An 18,716-nucleotide genomic window follows, 5' to 3' on the forward strand; every position below is an offset into this window, starting at 1 on the left:
AAACATAGGCTTCCAATATATCAATCCTTATGTCTCGACCATTTCGAGACTCCTCGTCATGTCCGTGATCACATACGAGACTCCGAACTAACTTCGGTACATCAAAATGCATAAACTCATAATAACTGTCATCGTAACGTTAAGCGTGCGGACCCTACGGTTCGAGAATAATGCAGACATGACTGAGACACATCTCCGGTCAATAACCAATAGCGGGACCTGGATGCCCATATTGGCTCCTACATATTCTACGAAGATCTTTATCGGTCAGACCGCATAACAACATACGTTGTTCCCTTTGTCATCGGTATGTTACTTGCCCGAGATTCGATCGTCGGTATCCAATACCTAGTTCAATCTCGTTACCGGCAAGTCTCTTTACTCGTCCCGTAATACATCATCTCGCAACTAACTCATTGGCTGCAATGCTTGCAAGGCTTATGTGATGTGCATTACCGAGAGGGCCCAGAGATACCTCTCCGACAATCGGAGTGACAAATCCTAATCTCGAAATACGCCAACCCAACATCTACCTTTGGAGACACCTGTAGAGCTCCTTTATAATCACCCAGTTACGTTGTGACGTTTGGTAGCACACAAAGTGTTCCTCCGGTAAACGGGAGTTGCATAATCTCATAGTCATAGGAACATGTATAAGTCATGAAGAAAGCAATAGCAACATACTAAACGATCGGGTGCTAAGCTAATGAAATGGGTCATGTCAATCAGATCATTCACCTAATGGTGTGATCCCGCTAATCAAATAACAACTCATTGTTCATGGTTAGGAAACATAACCATCTTTGATTAACGGGCTAGTCAAGTAGAGGCATACTAGTGACACTTTGTTTGTCTATGTATTCACACATGTATTATGTTTCCGGTTAATACAATTCTAGCATGAATAATAAACATTTATCATGAAATAAGGAAATAAATAATAACTTTATTATTGCCTCTAGGGCATATTTCCATCAGTCTCCCACTTGCACTAGAGTCAATAATCTAGTTCACATCGCCATGTGATTTAACAGCAATAGTTCACATCACCATGTGATTAACACCCATAGTTCACATCGATATGTGATCAACACCAAAAGGGTTTACTAGAGTCAGTAATCTAGTTCACATCACTATGTGGTTAACACCCAAAGAGTACTAAGGTGTGATCATGTTTTGCTTGTGAGATAATTTTAGTCAACGGGTCTGTCACATTCAGATCCGTAAGTATTTTGCGAATTTCTATGTCAACAATGCTCTGCACGGAGCTACTCTAGCTTATTGCTCCCACTTTCAATATGTATCTAGATCGATACTTAGAGTCATCCAGATCTGTGTCAAAACTTGTATCGACGTAACTTTTTACGACGAACCTTTTTGTCACCTCCATAATTGAGAAATATTTCCTTATTCCACTAAGGATAATTTTGACCGCTATCCAGTGATCTACTCTTAGATCACTATTGCACTCCCTTGCTTAACACAGTGTAGGGTATACAATAGATCTGGTACACAGCATGGCATACTTTATAGAACCTATGGCTGAGGCATAGGGAATGACTTTCATTCTATTTCTATCTTCTGCCGTGGTCGGGCTTTGAGTCTTACTCAATTTCACACCTTGCAACACAGGCAAGAACTCTTTCTTTGACTGTTCCATTTTGAACTACTTCAAAATCTTGTCAAGGTATGTACTCATTGAAAAACTTATCAAGCGTCTTGATCTATCTCTATAGATCTTGATGCTCAATATGTAAGCAGCTTCACCGAGGTCTTTCTTTGAAAAACTTCTTTAAAAACACTCCTTTATGCTTTGCAGAATAATTCTACATTATTTCCGATCAACAATATGTCATACACATATACTTATCAGAAATGCTGTAGTGCTCCCACTCACTTTCTTGTAAATACAGGCTTCACCGCAAGTCTATATAAAACTATATGCTTTGATCAACTTATCAAAGCGTATATTCCAACTCCGAGATGCTTACACCAGTCCATAGATGGATCGCTGGAGTTTGCACATTTTGTTAGCACCTTTAAGATTGACAAAACCTTCTGGTTGTATCATATACAACTCTTCTTTAATAAATCCATTAAGGAATGCAATTTTGTTTATCCATTTGCCGGATTTCATAAAATGCGGCAATTGCTAACATGATTCGGACAGACTTAAGCATAGATACGAGTGAGAAACTCTCATCGTAGTCAACACCTTGAACTTGTCAAAAACCCTTTTTGCGACAATTCTAGCTTTGTAGATAGTAACACTACTATCAGCGTCCGTCTTCCTCTTGAAGATCCATTTATTTTCTATGGCTCGCCGATCATCGGGCAAGTCAACCAAAGTCCATACTTTGTTCTCATACATGGATCCCATCTCAGATTTCATGGCCTCAAGCCATTTTGCAGAATCTGGGCTCATCATCGCTTCCTCATAGTTCGTAGGTTCGTCATGGTCTAGTAACATAACTTCCAGAACAAGATTACCGTACCACTCTGGTATGGATCTCACTCTGGTTTACCTACGAGATTCGATAGTAACTTGATCTGAAGTTACATGATCATCATCATTAGCTTCCTCACTAATTGGTGTAGGTGTCGCAGAAACAGTTTTTTGTGATGTACTACTTTCCAATAAGGGAGCAGGTACAATTACCTCATCAAGTTCTACTTTCCTCCCACTCACATCTTTCGAGAGAAACTCCTTCTCTAGAAAAACTCCGAATTTAGCAACAGAAGTCTTGCCTTCGGATTTGTGATAGAAGGTGTACCCAACTGTCTCCTTCGGGTATCCTATGAAGACATATTTCTCCGATTTGAGTTTGAGCTTATCGAGATGAAACTTTTTCACATAAGCATCGCAACTCCAAACTTTAAGAAACGACAGCTTAGGTTTCTTGCCAAACCATAGTTCACACGGTGTCATCTCAACGGATTTAGATGGTGCCCTTTTTAACGTGAATGCAGCTGTCTCTAATGCATAACCCCAAAACGATAGTGGTAGATCGGTAAGAGACATCATAGATCGCACTATATCTAATAAAGTATGGTTATGACGTTCGGACACACCATTACACTATGGTATTCCAAGTGGCGTGAGTAGTGAAACTATTTCACATTATTTTAATTGAAGACCAAACTCGTAACTCAAATATTTTACTTCTGCGATCATATCGTAGAAACTTTCATTTTTGTTACGATGATTCTCCACTTCACTCTGAAATTCTTTGAACTTTTCAAATGTTTCAGACCTTTGTTTCATCAAGTAGATATACTCATATCTGCTCAAATCATCTATGAAGATCAGAAAATAATGATATCTATCGCGAGCCTCAATATTCATCGGACCACATACATCAGTATGTATGATTTCCAACAAATCTGTTGCTTGCTTCATTGTTCCGGAGAACGGCGTTTTAGTCATCTTGCCCATAAGGCATGGTTCACAAGCATCAAGTGATTCATAATCAAGTGATTCCAAAAGCCCGTCAGCATGGATTTTCTTCATGCGTTTTACACCAATATGACCTAAACGGCAGTGCTACAAATAAGTTGCACTATCATTATTAACTTTGCATCTTTTGGTTTCAATATTATGATTATGTGTATCACTACGATCGAGATCCAACGAACTATTTTCATTGGGTGTGTAACCATATAAGGTTTTATTCATGTAAACAGAACAACAATTTATTCTCTTACTTAAATGAATAACCGTATTACAATAAACATGATCAAATCATATTCATGCTCAACGCAAACACCAAATAACACTTATTCAGGTTCAACACTAATCCCGAAAGTATAGGGAGTATGCGATGATGATCATATCAATCTTGGAACCACTTCCAACACACATCGTCACTTCACCCTTAACTAGTCTCTGTTTATTCTGCAACTCCCGTTTCGAGTTACTAATATTAGCAACTGAACTAGTATCAAATACTGAGGGGTTGCTATAATCACTAGTAAAGTACACATCAATAACATGTATATCAAATATACTTATGTTCACTTTGCCATCCTTCTTATCTGCCAATCACTTGGGGTAGTTCCGCTTCCAGTGACCAGTCCCTTTGCAGTAGAAACACTTAGTCTCAGGCTTAGGACCAGACTTGGGCTTCTTCACTTGAGCAGCAACTTGCTTGCTGTTCTTCTTGAAGTTCCCCTTCTTCCCTTTTCCCTTTTCTTGAAACTAGTGGTCTTGTCTATCATCAATACTTGATGTTTTTCTCGATTTCTACCTTCGTCAATTTCCGCATTACGAAGAGCTTGGGAATCGTTTCCGTTATCCCTTGCATATCATAGTTCATCACGAAGTTCTACTAACTTGGTGATGATGACTAGAGAATTCTGTCAATCACTATCTTATCTGGAAGATTAACTCCCACTTGATTCAAGCGATTGTAGTACTCAGACAATCTGGGCACATGCTCACTAGTTGAGCGATTCTCCTCCATCTTTTAGCTATAGAACTTGTTGGAGACTTCATATCTCTCAACTCGGGTATTTGCTTGAAATATTAACTTCAACTCCAGGAACATCTCATATGGTCCATGACGTTCAAAACGTCTTTGAAGTCCCGATTCTAAGCCGTTAAGCATGGTGCACTAAATTATCAAGTAGTCATCATATTGAGCTAGCCAAACATTCATAACGTCTGCATCTGCTCCTGCAATAGGTCTGTCACCTAGCGGTGCATCAAGGACATAAATCTTCTGTGCAGCAATGAGGATAAACCTCAGATCACGGATCCAATCCGCATCTTTGTTACTAACATCTTTCAACACAATTTTCTCTAGGAACATATCAAAATAAACACATGAAAGCAACAATGCGAGCTATTGATCCACAACATAGATATGCTAATACTACCAGGACTAAGTTCATGATAAATTAAAGTTCAATTAATCATATTACTTAAGAACTCCCACTTAGATAGACATCCCTCTAATCTTCTAAGTGATCACGTGATCCAAATCAACTAAACCATAACCGATCATCACGTGAAATGGATTAGTCTTCAATGGTGAACATCATTATGTTGATCATATCTACTATATGATTCACGCTCGACCTTTCGGTCTCCGTGTTCCGAGGCCATATCTGCATATGCTAGGCTTGTCAAGTATAACCCGAGTATTCTGCGTGTGCAAAACTGGCTTGCACCCGTTGTAGATGGACGTAGAGCTTATCACACCCGATCATCACGTGGTGTCTGGGCACGACGAACTTTGGCAATGGTGCATACTCAGGGAGAACACTTCTTGATAATTAGTGAGAGATCATCTTATAATGCTACCGTCAAACAAAGCAAGATAAGATGCATAAAAAAGATAAACATCACATGCAATCAAAATATGTGACATGATATGGCCATCATCATCTTGAGCCTTTGATCTCCATCTCCAAAGCATCGTCATGATTTCCATCGTCACCGGCATGACACCATGATCTCCATCATCTTGATCTATATCAATATGTCGTCACATGGTCGTCTCGCCAACTATTGCTCTTGCAACTATTGCTATCGCATAGCGATAAAGTAAAGCAATTATTTGGCGCTTGCATCTTATGCAATAAAGAGACAACCATAAGGCTTTTGCCAGTTGCCGATAACTTCAACAAAACATGATCATCTCATACAAAAAAAATTATATCTCATCACGTTTTGACCATATCACATCACAACATGCCCTGCAAAAACAAGTTAGACGTCCTCTACTTTGTTGTAGCAAGTTTTACGTGGCTGCTACGGGCTTAAGCAAGAACCAATCTTACCTACGCATCAAAACCACAACGATAGTTTGTCAAGTTGGTGCTGTTTTAACCTTCGCAAGGACCGGGCGTAGCCACACTTGGTTCAACTAAAGTTGGAGAAACTGTCACCCGCAAGCCACCTATGTGCAAAGCACGTCGGGAGAACCGGTCTCGCGTAAGCGTACGCGTAATGTCGGTCCGGGCCGCTTCGTCCAACAATACCGCCGAACCAAAGTATGACATGCTGGTAAGCAGTATGACTTATATCGCCCACAACTCACTTGTGTTCTACTCGTGCATATAACATCAAACCATAAAACCTAGGCTCGGATGCCACTGTTGGGGAACATAGTAATTTCAAAAAAAAAAATCCTACGCACACGCAAGATCATGGTGATGCACAGCAACGAGAGGGGAGAGTGTTGTCTACGTACCTACGCAGACCGACTGCGGAAGCGTTGACACAACGTAGAGGAAGTAGTCGTACGTCTTCCCGATCCGACCGATCCAAGCACCGTTACTCCGGCACCTCCGAGTTCTTAGCACACGTACAGCTCGATGACGATCCCCGGGCTCCGATCCAGCAAAGCATCGGGGAGGAGTTCCGTCAGCACGATGGCGTGGTGACGATCTTGATGTTCTACCGTCGCAGGGCTTCGCCTAAGCACTGCTACAATATAATCGAGGTGGAATATGGTGGCAGGGGCACCGCACACGGCTAAGGAACGATCTCAATGATCAACTTGTGTGTCTAGGGGTGCCCCCTGCCTCCGTATATAAAGGAGCCAAGGGGAGGGGGCCGGCCGGTCAAGGAGGGCGCGCCAAGGGAGTCCTACTCCCTCTGGGAGTAGGATTCCTCCCCCAATCCTAGTTGGAGTAGGATTCGCTGAGGGGGAAAGAGAGAGAGGGGGGCCGGCCACCTCTCCTTGTCCTAATAGGACTAGGGGAGGGGGGAGGCGCGTGGCCCATCTTGGGCTGCCCCTTCTCCTTTCCACTAAAGCCCATTAAGGCCCATACAGCTCCCGGGGGGTTCCGGTAACCTCCCTGTACTCCGGTAAAATACCGATTTCACCCGGAACACTTCCGATATCCAAACATAGGCTTCCAATATATCAATCCTTATGTCTCGACCATTTCGAGACTCCTCGTCATGTCCGTGATCACATCCGAGACTCCGAACTAACTTCGGTACATCAAAATGCATAAACTCATAATAACTGTCATCATAACGTTAAGCGTGCGGACCCTACGGTTCGAGAATAATGCAGACATGACTGAGACACATCTCCGGTCAATAACCAATAGCGGGACCTGGATGCCCATATTGGCTCCTACATATTCTACGAAGATCTTTATCGGTCAGACCGCATAACAACATACGTTGTTCCCTTTGTCATCGGTATGTTACTTGCCCGAGATTCGATCGTCGGTATCCAATACCTAGTTCAATCTCGTTACCGGCAAGTCTCTTTACTCGTCCCGTAATACATCATCTCGCAACTAACTCATTGGCTGCAATGCTTGCAAGGCTTATGTGATGTGCATTACCGAGAGGGCCCAGAGATACCTCTCCGACAATCGGAGTGACAAATCCTAATCTCGAAATACGCCAACCCAACATCTACCTTTGGAGACACCTGTAGAGCTCCTTTATAATCACCCAGTTACGTTGTGACGTTTGGTAGCACACAAAGTGTTCCTCCGGTAAACGGGAGTTGCATAATCTCATAGTCATAGGAACATGTATAAGTCATGAAGAAAGCAATAGCAACATACTAAACGATCGGGTGCTAAGCTAATGAAATGGGTCATGTCAATCAGATCATTCACCTAATGATGTGATCCCGCTAATCAAATAACAACTCATTGTTCATGGTTAGGAAACATAACCATCTTTGATTAACGGGCTAGTCAAGTAGAGGAATACTAGTGACACTTTGTTTGTCTATGTATTCACACATGTATTATTTTTCCGGTTAATACAATTCTAGCATGAATAATAAACATTTATCATGAAATAAGGAAATAAATAATAACTTTATTATTGCCTCTAGGGCATATTTCCTTCAGGAAAGGGGGGTGCCGCCCCCCCTCTCCTAGTCCAATTCGGACCAGGGGGAGGAGGCGCGCGGCCCACCCTTGCTGCCCCTCTCTCTCTACACTAAGGCCCATACGGCCCATTACTTCTCCCGGTAGGGTTCCGGTAACCCTCCGGCTCTCCGGTTTTCTCCGAAATCACCCGGAACACTTTCGGTATCCGAATATAGCCGTCCAATATATCAATCTTTATGTCTCAACCATTTCGAGACTCCTCGTTATGTCCGAGATCACATCCGGTACTCCGAACTAACGTTGGTACATCAAAACTCATAAACTCATAATATAACTGTCATCGAAACCTTAAGCATGCGGACCCTACGGGTTCGAGAACAATGTAGACATGACCGAGACACGTCTCCGGTCAATAACCAATAGCGGAACCTGGATGCTCATATTGGCTCCTACATATTCTACGAAGATCTTTATCGGTCAGACCGCATAACAACATACGTTGTTCCCTTTGTCATCGGTATGTTACTTGCCCGAGATTCGATCGTCGGTATCTCAATACCTAGTTCAATCTCGTTACCGGCAAGTCCCTTTACTCATTTCGTAATACATCATCTCACAACTAACTCATTAGTTGCAATGCTTGCAAGGCTTATGTGATGTGCATTACCGAGAGGGCCCAGAGATACCTCTCCGACAATCGGAGTGACAAATCCTAATCTTGAAATACGCCAACCCAACATGTACCTTTGGAGACACCTGTAGAGCTCCTTTATAATCACCCGGTTACGTTGTGACGTTTGGTAGCACACAAAGTGTTCCTCCGGCAAACGGGAGTTGCATAATCTCATAGTCATAGGAACATGTATAAGTCATGAAGAAAGCAATAGCAACATACTAAACGATCGGGTGCTAAGCTAATGGAATGGGTCATGTCAATCACATCATTCTCCTAATAATGTGATCCCGTTAATCAAATGACAACACATGTCTATGGTTAGGAAACATAACCATCTTTGATTAATGAGCTAGTCAAGTAGAGGCATACTAGTGACGTTTGGTTTGTCTATGTATTCACACAAGTATTATGTTTCCGGATAATACAATTCTAGCATGAATAATAAACATTTATCATGATATAAGGAAATAAAAATAATAACATTTATTATTGCCTCTAGGGCATATTTCCTTCACTCTCCTTCTTGATCCAGCAAGGGAGGGAGAGGAGGTAGATGAGATCTGAACTAACACGAAGGCGTGGTGGTGGTGGTGGCAGCGGAACTCCGACAGGGCTTCGCCAAGCGCTGACGGAACATGGAGGAGGAGTAACGGGTGGGAAGCGGGGCAAGGAAGGAAGGGGTGGCTGTCCCGGACGCCTCCCCACTATATATAGTGGTGAGGGAGGGGCATGGCAGCCCTAGCCCCCCTCCCAAGGTAGGGGACAACGGTTGATACGTCTCCAATGTATCTATAAATTTTGAATGTTCCATGCTATTGGGGAACGTAGTAATTTCAAAAAATTCCTACGCACACGCAAGATCATGGTGATGCATAGCAACGGGAGGGGAGAGTATGTCTACGTACCCTCGTAGACCGAAAGCGGAAGCGTTTATCAACGTGGTTGATGTAGTCGTACACCTTCACGATCCATCACGATCAAGTACCGAACATACGGCACCTCCGCGTTCAGCACACGTTCAACTCGATGATGTCCTTGCCTTCTTGATCCAGCAGGAGGGGCGAAGTAGTAGATGAGTTCCGGCAGCACGACGGCGTGGTGACGGTGTTGGTGAAGAACAATCTCCGCAGGGCTTCGCCTAAGCACTACGAAAACTATTACAGAGGATAAACTAGAGGGGGCGGGGTTGCTGGCACACGGCTTGGTGTTTCTTGATGTGTCTTGGGTGCTAGCCCTACCCCTCTATTTATATGTTGAGCCTTGGGGTCGAAACTTGGAGTAAAAGCCTCCACAAAGTCGGTTTCACCCGAAAGGCAAGAGTCCTTCTCGGACTCCAGGGCCAGACGCCAGGGTTCCCGGCGTCTGGACCCAGATACCAGGGACCCTGGCGTCTGGCCCCTGGACTCCGCAAAACTTCCTTTTGCGCTTTCCAAAAACCTTGTGGGCTTTCCCCTTTGGCCGAAATAAAGTGTTCTCGTACCCAAACATTTTGGGAAACATCCGGAACCCATTCCGGTGAATTCTGGAACCCTTCCACAGACCAAACACTATTATCCAATACATCAAACTTTATCTCTGGACCATTCTGGAGTTCCTCGTCATGTCCGTGATCTTATCCGAAACTCCGAACAACATTCGGTTACCAACATACATAACTCATAAATACTATATCGCCAACGAATGTTAAGCGTGCGGACCCTATGGGTTCGAGAACTATGTAGACATGACCGAGACACTTCTCTGGTCAATAACCAATAGCGGAACCTGGATGCCCATATTGGTTCCTACATATTCTACGAAGATCTTTATTGGTCGAACCGCATAACAACATACATTGTTCCCTTTGTCATCCGTATGTTACTTGCCGGAGATTCGATCGTAGGTATCTCAATACCTAGTTCAATCTTGTTACAGGCAAGTCTCTTTACTCGTTCCGTAATACATCATCCCGCAACTAACTCATTAGTTGCATTGCTTGCAAGGCTTAAAGTGATGTGCATTACCAAGAGGGCCTAGAGATACCTCTCTGACAATCGGAGTGACAAATCCTAATCTTGATCTATGCCAACTCAACAAGTACCATCAGAGACACCTGTAGAGCACCTTTATAATCACCCAGTTACGTTGTGATGTTTGGTAGCACACAAAGTGTTCCTCCGGTATTCGGGAGTTGCATAATCTCATAGTCATAAGAACATGTATAAGTCATGAAGAAAGCAATAGCAACAAACTAAACGATCATCATGCTAAGCTAACGGATGGGTCAAGTCAATCACATCATTCTCTAATGATGTGATCCTGTTAATCAAATGACAACTCATGTCTATGGTTAGGAAACATAACCATCATTGATTCAACGAGCTAGTCAAGTAGAGGCAAACTAGTGACACTCTGTTTGTCTATGTATTCACACATGTACTAAGTTTCCGGTTAATACAATTCTAGCATGAATAATAAACATTTATCATGATATAAGTAAATATAAATAACAACTTTATTATTGCCTCTAGGGCATATTTCCTTCAGTCTCCCACTTGCGCTAGAGTCAATAATCTAGTTCACATCGTCATGTGATTTAACACCAATAGGTCACATCTTTATGTGATTAGTTCACATCTCCATGTGACTAACACCCAAAAGTTTTACTAGACTCAATAATCTAGTTCACATCGCTATGTGATTAACACCCAAAGAGTGATCATGTTTTGTTTGTGAGAGAAATTTAGTCAACGGGTCTGCAACATTCAGATCCGTATGTATTTCGCAAATTTCTATGTCTACAATGCTCTGCGCGGAGCTACTTTAGCTAATTGCTCCCACTTTCAATATGTATCCAGATCGAGACTTAGAGTCATCTAGATCGATGTAAAAAGCTTGCGTCGACGTAACTCTTTACGACAAACTCTTTCATCGCCTCCATAACCGAGAAATATTTCCTTAGTCCTCTAAGAATAATTTTGACCGCTGTCCAGCGATCTACTCCTAGATCACCATTGTACTCCGTTTCCAGAATCATGCTAAGGTATACAATAGGACTGGTAAACAACATAGCATACTTTATAGAACCCATGACTGAGGCATAGGTAATGACTTTTCATTCTCTTTCTATTTTCTGCTGTGGTCGGGTTTTGAGTCTTTACTCAACTTCACACCTTGCAACACAGGCAAGAACTCCTTCTTTGACTGTTCCATTTTGAACTACTTCAAAATCTTGTCAAGGTATGTACTCACTAAAAAAACTTATCAAGCGTCTTGATCTATCTCTATAGATCTTGATGCTCAATGTGTAAGCAGTTTCATCAAGGTCTTTCTTTGAAAAACTCTTTTCAAACACTCCTTTATGCTTTCCAGAAAATTCTACATTATTTCTGATCAACAATATGTCATTCACATATACTTATCAGAAATGTTGTAGTGCTCCCACTCACTTTCTTGTAAATACAGGCTTCACCGCAAGTCTGTATAAAACCATATGCTTTGATCACTTTATCAAAGCATATATTCCAACTCCGAGATGCTTGCACTAGTCCATAGATGGATCGCTGGAGCTTGCTCACTTTGTTAGCACCTTTAGGATCGACAAAACCTTCTGGTTGCATCATATACAACTCTTCTTTAAGAAATCCATGAAGGAATACAGTTTTGACATCCATTTGCCAGATTTCATAAAATGCGCAACTGCTAACATGATTCGGACAGACTTTTAAGCATCGACACGAGTGAGAAAATCTCATCGTAGTCAACACCTTGAACTTGTCGATAACATTTTGCGACAATTCGAGCTTTCTAGATAGTAACACTACTATCAGCGTCCGTCTTTCTCTTGAAGATCCATTTATTCTTAATGACTCACCAATCATCGGGCAAGTCAATCGAAGTCCATACTTTGTTCTCATACATGGATCCCATCTCAGATTTCATGGCCTCAAACCATTTCGTGGAATCTGGGCTCATCATCGCTTCCTCATAGTTCGTAGGTTCGTCATGGTCAAGTAACATGACATCCAGAACAGGATTACCGTACCACTCTGGTGCGGATCTCACTCTGGTTGACCTACAAGGTTCGGTAGTAACTTGATCTGAAGTTACATGATCATCATCATTATCTTCCTCACTAATTGGTGTAGGAGTCACAAGAATAGATTTCTGTGATGAACTACTTTCCAATAAGGGAGCACGTACAGTTACCTCATGAAGTTCTACTTTCCTCCCACTCACTTCTTTCGACAGAAACTCCTTCTCTATAAAGGATCCATTCTTAGCAACGAATGTCTTGCCTTCGAATATGTGATAGAAGGTGTACCCAACTGTCTCCTTTGGGTATCCTATGAAGACACATTTCTCCGATTTGGGTTTGAGCTTATTAGGATGAAACTTTTTCACATAAGCATCGCAACCCCAAACTTTAAGAAATGACAACTTTGGTTTCTTGCCAGACCACAGTTCATATGGCGTCATCTCAATGGATTTAGATGGTGCCCTATTTAACGTGAATGCAGCTGTCTCTAATGCATAACCCCAAAACGATAGTGGTAAATCGGTAAGAGACATCATAGATTGCACCATATCTAATAAAGTACGGTTACGATGTTCGGACGCACCATTATGATGTGGTGTTCCAGGTGGCGTGAGTTGCGAAACTATTCCGCATTGTTTCAAATGAAGACCAAACTCGTAACTCAAATATTCTCCTCCACGATCAGATCATAGAAACTTTATTTTCTTGTTACGATGATTTTCCACTTTGCTCTGAAATTCTTTGAACTTTTCAAATGTTTCAGACTTATGTTTCATCAAGTAGATATACACATATCTTCTCAAATCATCCGTGAAGGTGAGAAAATAACGATACCCGCCGCGAGCCTCAATATTCATCGGACCACATACATCAGTATGTATGATTTCCAACAAGTCTATTGCTCGCTCCATTTTTTGGAGAACGGAGTCTTAGTCATCTTGCCCATGAGGCATGGTTCGCAAGCATCAACTGATTCATAATCAAGTGATTCCAAAAGCCCATCAGCATGGATTTTCTTCATGCACTTTACACCAATATGACCTAAACGGAAGTGCCACAAATAAGTTGCACTATAATTATTAACTTTTCATCTTTTGGCTTCAATATTATGAATATGTGTATCACTACGATCGAGATTCAATAAACCATTCACCTTGGGTGTATGACCATTGAAGGTTTTATTCATGTAAACAGAACAACAATTATTCTCTGACTTTAAATGAATAACCGTATTGCAATAAACATGGTCAAATCGTATTCATGCTTAGCGCAAACACAAAATAACATTTATTTAGGTTCAACACTAATCCCGAAAGTATAGGGAGTGTGCGATGATGATCATATCAATCTTGGAACCACTTCCAACACACATCGTCATTTCACCCTTAACTAGTCTCTATTCATTCTGCAACTCCCGTTTCGAGTTACTAATCTCATCAACTGAACTAGTATAACATATTGAGGGGTTGCTATAAACACTAGTAAAGTACACATCAATAACATGTATATCAAATATACCTTTGTTCACTTTGCCATCCTTCTTATCCGCCAAATACTAGGGGCAGTTCTGCTTCCAGTGACTAGTCCCTTTGCAGTAGAAGCACTTAGTCTCAGGCTTAGGTCTAGACTTGGGCTTCTTCACTTGAGCAGCAACTTGCTTGCCGTTCTTCTTGAAGTTCACCTTCTTCCCTTTGCCCTTTTCTTGAAACTAGTGGTCTTGTCAACCATCAACACTTGATGCTTTTCTTGATTTCTACCTTCGTCGATTTCAGCATCACGAAGAGCTTGGGAATCGTTTCCGTTATCCCTTTCATATTATAGTTCATCACGAAGTTCCAGTAACTTGGTGATAGTGACTAGAGAACTCTGTCAATCACTATCTTATCTGGAAGATTAACTCCCACTTGATTCAAGCGATTGTAGTACTCAGACATTCTGAGCACATGCTCACTAGCTGAGCTATTCTCCTCCATCTTGTAGGCAAAGTGCTTGTCAAAGGTCTCATACCTTTCGACATGGGCATGAGTCTGAAATACTAATTTCAACTCTTGGAACATCTCATATGCTCCGTGGTTTTCAAAACGTCTTTGAAGCCCCGATTATAAGACGTAAAGCATGGTGCACTAAACTATCAAGTAGTCATCATATCTAGCTAGCCAAACGTTCATAACATCTGCATCTGCTCCTGCAATTGGTCTGTCACCTAGCGGTGCATCAAGGACATAATAATTCGGTGCAACAATGAGGATAATCCTCAAATCACGGATCCAATCCGCATAATTGCTACTAACATATTTCAACTTTATTTTCTCTAGGAACATATCAAAAATAAACGGGGAGCAACATTGCGAGCTATTGATCTACAACATAGATATGCTAATACTACCAGGACTAAGTTCATGATAAATTAAAGTTCGATTAATCATATTACTTAAGAACTCCCACTTAGATAGACATCCCTCTAATCATCTAAGTGACCACGTGATCCATATCAACTAAACCATGTCCGATCATCACGTGAGATGGAGTAGTTTTCAATGGTGAACATCACTATGTTGATCATATCTACTATATGATTCACGCTCGACCTTTCGGTCTTAGTATTCCGAGGCCATATCTGCATATGCTAGGCTCGTCAAGTTTAACTCGAGTATTCTGCATATGCAAAACTGTCTTACACCCGTTGTAGATGAACGTTGAGCTTATCACACCCGATCATCACGTGGTGTCTCGGCACGACGAACTTTGGCAACGGTGCATACTCAGGGAGAACACTTTTACCTTGAAATTTAGTGAGAGATCATCTTATAATGCTACCGTCAAAGTAGAATAAGATGCATAAAGGATAAACATCACATGCAATCAATATAAGTGATATGATATGGCCATCATCATCTTGTGCCTTTGATCTCCATCTCCAAAGCACCGTCATGATCACCACCGTCACCGGCGCGACACCTTGATCCCCATCGTAGCATCGTTGTCGTCTCGCCAACTATTGCTTCTACGACTATCGCTACCGCTCAGTGATAAAGTAAAGCAATTCCAGGGCGATTGCATTGCATACAATAAAGCGACAACCATATGTCTCCTGCCAGTTGCCGATAACTCCATTACAAAACATGATTATCTCATACAATAAATATAGCATCATGTCTTGACCATATCACATCACAACATGCCCTACAAAAACAAGTTAGACGCCCTCTACTTTGTTGTTGCAAGTTTTACGTGGCTGCTACGGGCTGAGCAAGAACCGTTCTTACCTACGCATCAAAACCACAACGATATTTCATCAAGTTAGTGATGTTTTAACCTTCACAAGGACCGGTCGTAGCCACATTCGGTTCAACTAAAGTTGGAGAAACTGACACCCGCCAGCCACCTGTGTGCAAAGCACGTTGGTACAACCAGTCTCGCGTAAGCATACGCGTAATGTCAGTCCAGGCCGCTTCATCCAACAATACTGCCGAACCAAAGTATGACATGCTGGTAAGCAGTATGACTTGTATCGCCCACAACTCACTTGTGTTCTACTCGTGCATATAACATCTACGCATAAACCTGGCTCGGATGACACTATTGGGGAACGTAGTAATTTCAAAAATTTCCTATGCACACGCAAGATCATGGTGATGCATAGCAACGAGAGGGGAGAGTATGTCTACGTACCCTCGTAGACCGAAAGCGGAAGCGTTTATCAACGCGGTTGATGTAGTCGTACACCTTCACGATCCGCCCCGATCAAGTACCGAACATACGGCACCTCCGCGTTTAGCACATGTTCAGCTCGATGACTGATGTATACTAGAAAACCTTCTTCTTGTAGACGTTGTCGGGCCTGCAAGTGCAGAGGTTTGTAGGACAGTAGCAAATTTCCCTCAAGTGGATGTGAAGGAAATATGCCCTAGAGGCAATAATAAAGTTATTATTTATTTCCTTATAATCATGATAAATGTTTATTATTCATGCTAGAATTGTATTAACCGGAAACATAATACATGTGTGAATACATAGACAAACAAAGTGTCACTAGTATGCCTCTACTTGACTAGCTCGTTAATCAAAGATGGTTATGTTTCCTAACCATGAACAATGAGTTGTTATTTGATTAACGAGGTCACATCATTAGTTGAATGATCTGATTGACATGACCCATTCCATTAGCTTAGCACACAATCGTTTAGTATGTTGCTACTGCTTTCTTCATGACTTATACATGTTCCTATGACTATGAGATTATGCAACTCCCGTTTGCCGGAGGAACACTTTGGGTGCTACCAAACGTCACAACATAACTGAGTGATTATAAAGGAGCATTACAGGTGTCTCCAAAGGTAGATGTTGGGTTGGCGTATTTCGAGATTAGGATTTGTCACTCCGATTGTCGGAGAGGTATCTCTGGGCCCTCTCGGTAATACACATCACATAAGCCTTGCAAGCATTACAACTAATATGGTAGTTGTGAGATGATGTATTACGGAACGAGTAAAGAGACTTGCCGGTAACGAGATTGAACTAGGTATTGGATACCGACGATCGAATCTTGGGCAAGTAACATACCGATGACAAAAGGAACAACATATGTTGTTATGCGGTCTGACCGATAAAGATCTTCGTAGAATATGTAGGAGCCAATATGGGCATCCAGGTCCCGCTATTGGTTATTGACCGGATACGTGTCTCGGTCATGTCTACATTGTTCTCGAACCCGTAGGGTCCGCACGCTTAAGGTTACGATGACAGTTATATTATGAGTTTATGCATTTTGATGTACCGAAGGTTGTTCGGAGTCCCGGATGTGATCACGGACATGACGAGGAGTCTCGAAATGGTCGAGACGTAAAGATTGATATATTGGAAGCCTATATTTGGATATCGGAAGTGTTCCGGGTGAACTCGGGATTTTACCGGGTTACCGGGAGGTTACCGGAACCCCCCCGGGAGCCATATGGGCCTTCATGGGCCTTAGTGGAAAGGTGAAAGGGCTGCCCACAAGGGCTGCGCGCCTCCCCCCTTCCCCTAGTCCTATTAGTACTAGGAGAGGTGGCCGGCCACCCCTCTCCCTCTTTCCCACTTGGGGAATCCTAGTTGGAATAGGATTGGAGGGGAGTCCTACTCCCGGAAGGAGTAGGACTCCTCCTGCGCCTCTCTCTCTGGCCGGCGCCCCCTCCCCCCTTGGCTCCTTTATATACTGAGGTAGAGGCACCCTAGAACACACAAGTTGATCCACGTGATCTATTCCTTAGCCGTGTGCGGTGCCCCCTGCCACCATATACCTCGATAATACTGTAGCGGAGTTTAGGCGAAGCCCTGCTGCTGTAGTTCATCAAGATCGTCACCACGCCGTCGTGCTGACGGAACTCTTCCCCGACACTTTGCTGGATCGGAGTCTGGGGATCGTCATCGAGCTGAACGTGTGCTCGAACTCGGAGGTGCCGTAGTTTCGGTGCTTGATCGGTTGGATCGTGAAGACGTACGACTACTTCCTCTACGTCGTGTCAGCGCTTCCGCAGTCGGTCTGCGTTGGGTACGTAGACAACACTCTTCCCCTCGTTGCTATGCATCACATGATCTTGCGTGAGCGTAGGAAATTTTTGAAGTTACTACGAAACCCAACAGGATGACCTAAGGTTTATCAATCCGTGGGAGGCGTAGGATGAAGATGGTCTCTCTCAAACAACCCTGCAACCAAATAACAAAGAGTCTCTTGTGTCCCCAACACACCCAATACAATGGTAAATTGTATAGGTGCACTAGTTCGGCGAAGAGATGGTGATACAAGTGCAATATGGATGGTAGATATAGGTTTTTGTAATCTAAAAATATAAAACAGCAAGGTAACTAATGATAAAAGTGAGCACAAACGGTATTGCAATGCGTTGAAACAAGGCCTAGGGTACATACTTTCACTAGTGCAAGTGCTCTCAACAATAATAACATAATTGGATCATATAACTATCCCTCAACATGCAACAAAGGGTCACTCCAAAGTCACTAATAGCGGAGAACAAATGAAGAGGTTATGGTAGGGTACGAAACCACCTCAAAGTTATCCTTTCTGATCGATCTATTCAAGAGTCCGTAGTAAAATAACATGAAGCTATTCTTCCCGTTCAATCTATCCTAGAGTTCGTACTAGAATAACACCTTAAGACACAAATCAACCAAAACCCTAATGTCACCTAGATACTCCAATGTCACCTC

Source organism: Triticum urartu, chromosome 2A (genome assembly GCF_056163025.1).
Source record: "Triticum urartu cultivar PI428250 chromosome 2A, HENAU_Tu73, whole genome shotgun sequence".
Taxonomy (NCBI): Eukaryota; Viridiplantae; Streptophyta; class Magnoliopsida; order Poales; family Poaceae; genus Triticum; species Triticum urartu.